Here is a 4,926-nt window from a genome sequence, read left to right on the forward strand (position 1 = left end):
CTGGACCGGACCCCTGTTAGGGTGTGCACGGTCCGGTTTAGATGGACATAGAAGGACACGGTCCGGTTTAGATGGACATAGAAGGACACGGTCCGATCAATGCGGACTTCGACCAGTAATTATAAAACGGATCAGTTCGATTTTAACTAAGACATCAGACAATCGCGGTTTGGTTTGGCGGGTATGGACATATGTCAAATTTCAAATCCTTTTCCTTGTGCATTTTTACACTATACATACATAGGGTGGAGATCTTTAAGAAATGGGTCTTCGTCAAATTCAGTCTCTATGGTTATACAAATTCAAGTGATTCTTCAATAATTGTATCTCAGCATAATCTCAAGCTTTCTTCAAAGCAAACACAACTCACAATCCCTCAGACCTAAAACATTTATGGTTCTGCTAGCCAACGGTGATCGCCTCCTTGAGATAATGTTTCTCATTCAGTCTAATGTATCATAAGTGACATCGATAGACTCTCTAGCGTTAATCTTCCTTCTATGGCCTAAATCTTGTTGGAGATAACTGCTTTCATTACATTTTTGAAGTCTCTTTACTTTTCAGTTATGTAGATTGAGTCATCAACCATAAATCTCTTTTGTGAACAATTGTAATCTTGATTCCATCATAAAATGGTTAAATTTAGTTCTTGTGTTTTTATTCTTATCGTATTTTGATTTACAACTTAGGCAACATATTTCACACTAGATTTTAAGTTCTGATTCATTCGAGGCATTAAAATAACTTATTTGAACTAGTGTCTTATTTGGTGTACAATAATTTATTGTTAAGAAGTTAGATCTACATGCTAAATTAACACAAATCCAAACACAATATGTCTATTGGCGACCTCCAAGATAATCATCTCGTGACATCAAACCGAAAGAACACTTAGAACAAATCACACGTTGAAGCTATTTGGGCTTTATTCGAGCTTTTGACACCAACAAACTTGAAGTTCAAAATCAAGTGATTTTAGTCATTTAACATGTCCAGGGGCACGTTCCCTTTTTTTATATTGGATGTTACAAATATTTCATAATTCCTCTTCTTCTTTGTGTCATCATGTCTTAACAATATAAAACAATGTTCTCATAAAAATGTATACACAAGTCAATGCATAAAGTAGCTACATGAATAAGCTAGTGTAATGATCTACACTTGAGTACTACATGCACGTGAAGCTGGCGCTAAACGCTTCACATACGATCCTAGATGCAAAAGTAACTAGTATAGGCTGGCACCTACAATGGATCCAATGTAAGTGTAACAATGCAAGGTGAATTTACAAGCTAGTCCTAGCCTAAATGAGTACTATAGACTCTAAGGCCCTGTTTGGCAGATCGGATAGAGGATCGGATAGGACTAATTATACGGACGTGGGTGTTTGGCGTTCACTCGTACTAAATAAGCGCCGGATTAAATTAACCGGTGTGCTTATTTAGTACGGTATACACCGGACTAATAAAACCAACCAAAAGGCCCGGATTATTAGTCGGCCCTCTCTCTCTCTCGCCTTCTCTCGGCCTTCTCTCTCTCTCTCTCTCTCTCTCTCTCTCTCTCTCTCTCTCTCTCTCTCTCTCTCTCTCTCTAGGCGTCGTTGTCCTCCCCCCCCCCCCCGTCACCTTCTCTCACCATCGTCGTCCTCCCCGTCGCCGTCGTCGTCCTCCCCGTTGACGTCGTCGTCCTCCCCTGCAACTGGGTCTTGCAAAGAAGCATGCACTCTCTTGCCCGGCATGGTGTCTGGGAAACCTCTCTTCTCAAAACGCCAACAAACTACTCTCCTTCTCTCTGTCAAACCGCCGCCAGTCCATTCCACTTGCGATGCTGCAGTGCAGGAGGTAACCTTGTCAACAAATCGTTAGTTTGTTTCGTTTGTTGCATCTTGATTTGGGTTGATGTGGATCTGATGACTCATGGTTGCTCACCAAATGTGCAGGCAGGCGGGGAAGAAGAAGGGAGAGAGAGGGAGGGCGTTTGAGGGGTTCGGCGGAGAGAACAGGGAAGAAGAAGGGATGGTTTCAGATTTTATTTTTATTTTTATAAGTTTAATTTAATTTTAAGTTTGATTTAGCCTATCCGGTATAAAACCAAACACAGTATAAATAATACGGTCATTAATCCGATACTGCACCAAACGCCCGACTAATTTAGTCAGTACTATCCGGTGGCTATTTATCCTATCCGACAGAAATAGTCAGTACAGTCCGAGCTGCCAAACGAGGCCTAAGGTAAGCATGCATGATGAGCAGCTGAAATGTGTATGGACATGCCACCAATAATTTCATAAATCTCATAAATCAACGTCATCATCAATGCTTCTAAGTAAAAGCATGGCATGATGTAAAAAAATTCCATAAAAGCAGTTATGGAAACTATATAAATATAGTATAGGTTAGAAAACAAAGCTGACTCACTATTAAGTCGTAGGATCGTAGCCATCTTGCCTTGCCTGGCCTCTAAAATCCTTGGGATAAGTCTATCTTAATATGTGAAATTAGTGGTAGGTAAGGGCCTAGCTGAGCCCAAAACTAGAGCGACTGGACCAAGTAAATTGAATATGACAACAACACTGATCTTTTTTCTAGGTTGTTGTCATTTTCTGTAAATCTGTATCATAAAGTAAGTGATAGTGGAAGAGGAGGTTTTGAATCACTTTGGCCATTTTCCATATGAAAAAGAGCTGAAAAAGGGTGTTGTGGAGCTCTCTGCACTCCAATCTAATGGTTCAGAACGTTGTGCATGGAATGCATTGGAGTTTTGTATTGGGGTGTCAGTCCAGGCGGGGCCTGTTTTCTCAATTATTTATACATGCCATGTGACAACCCGTCCCTCATTTTACGATTTTATTAATTTTAAATAAGTGAATTGACGAAAATACCCTTAAAGGCGAGGGTGTTGACTTGTGTTGACCATCGTATTGCAAGACGTATGAAACATTCTTTTAGCATACCCTTGTAGAACTCATCACTACGAACACGTGGGCGCAACTGACACAACCCGACCCAAAATGTCCACTTGAACTTCGAATCGAGCTGTGTTGGCTGACACTTGGAAGGTAACGAAGCCATAAAGTGTAGTGTAGTGGCATATATGAATAAATTTAAACCTAAAAGTGCTTAAATATAAGAGTGCATTGTGATCAGGAATGAACTCATTTCACACGTGATATCAGAGCATAAGTAAAGTACAGTAAAGTGAATTTAAAATCATACCATTGAAGGTAATCTCCAATACCAAGATTTGCCACGAATCCTCGTCGATAAAGAAGCTCAGCTATTAAAATATGGAAGGGTGAGTGGGCCTGAAAATAAAGTTTTATATAAACCTTTCTGAAAACATTGTAACCACTCGCCGTAAAATAAGTATAGTTTCCAAAATATACTTACTACGTAGTATAAAACTATTTACCGTAGTCTGCAAAATCTCAAGAATTCATTACAGCACAATATCTTGTAACTAAAGGCAGGACATCCAAAATCACAAAATCTCAACAGTAATATAAGTAAAATCAAGTGCTCATCAATCTATGCTAGTACACAAGTTAGAGTCGCCTAATACAACCTGTATGAATGAACTGATGCTTATCAATCTATGCTAGCACACGAGTCGGAGTCGCCTACGGTGACCTGTACGACAGGACTGGGTGTAATCATAATATATGCTTTAGTGCTACAATCACGCTCGCCTTGGATCCAAGTAGGTACTAGTCTTGTCGTACATGTTGCATTAGGCAACTCCGACTCATAGGTGAACTCCTAGTGATATTTTTCAACCTTAAATATGAGATTTATGAGTGATCTAATGCAGAAAACCCATGGAGGAACCTCCCCAGATTTTCTGGAAACTCAAATCCGTGACCATTTGGTCATTTTCAGGCCATTTTTTCTGACCAACACAAACCTTTACTTGGCCCCACTTTGGTATGGTTTTGTTCCTTACATTTCTAACTTCAAAATGGCTTTTGAATCATTGATTTTGGTTGAGTATCGAGCTCGAATTAAGCTTTGGAAATCGAACCAAAACCTGCAAAACGTAGACCTTTGCGAGGAAGGGAGTACGGTCACACTCGCAGTCGCGTGGGCGTGCATGAAAGAGCCACCGCGAGTGGCACGTGCGGCGCATGGCTACCAACGCAGTCTCCTTGTGGCGGCACATACGGCGGCACGTGGAGAAGCCCGAGGTCCCTCCTTAGGTTTCTCAACGTGCCAGACCCAAATCCACCTTCAGTTTTCCGAAATTTGACCATTTTAAAATAGTTTCTTTCTTAGCCATATTTTGTACGAAAATGCGTTTATACGTTAGTTCGTTACTTATTTACATAAATGGTTTCGTTTCTAGGTGAAACGCATTGCAAGGACTCTCAATGCTATGAGGCGAGTTTGACTCTATGACATGATTTGTGAGTGGGTCTTTTCTTTGATATATACATACATAAATTCTTGGTTTCCATATATACATTTGATAATGAATTTTCTATATGAATGTTGTAGTTAAATTAATATTTATAGGAAATGACGTAACGCAAAGAATTAGGGAATCATTAAATTTACGGCTATGAATAATGTGATGTTGACTAGAGTTATTGAATCATTGTGGCATGACTATATTTACGTTATCTGTTCATCGTTTGTTGCACCGGTGTTGGTACTTACCCGGGCTAGGGCCAGTCTTTTACATGTATGTGCACATCGCACCGTACGCTCACTTTGGATCCATTGTAAGTGCCAGTCCTGTTGTACGGGTTGCATTAGGCAACTCCAATTCATATGTGTTGTGCATAGCGTCAGTTTTCACGTGATTGTAGTACTAGAACGTATATTATTGTTACACCCAGTCATGTTCATGTCAAAATACCTCTGCATGAACTTGTGTGTCAGCATGTGTTGATGAGCACTCGATATGATATGTTTGTTTATGCGAGAA

General features: G+C 40.1%; 1 long non-coding RNA gene across 1 annotated transcript; it reads left to right on the forward strand.

The window, feature by feature from the left end:
- Positions 1–1,566: 1,566 nt before the first annotated feature.
- On the forward strand, positions 1,567–2,126 carry LOC139190022 (uncharacterized). Its single transcript, XR_011573989.1, has 2 exons — positions 1,567–1,841; positions 1,940–2,126. It is a non-coding gene; the product is annotated as an uncharacterized lncRNA (long non-coding RNA).
- Positions 2,127–4,926: the final 2,800 nt, after the last annotated feature.

Source organism: Malus domestica, chromosome 12 (assembly GCF_042453785.1).
Source record: "Malus domestica chromosome 12, GDT2T_hap1".
Lineage (NCBI taxonomy): Eukaryota > Viridiplantae > Streptophyta > Magnoliopsida > Rosales > Rosaceae > Malus > Malus domestica.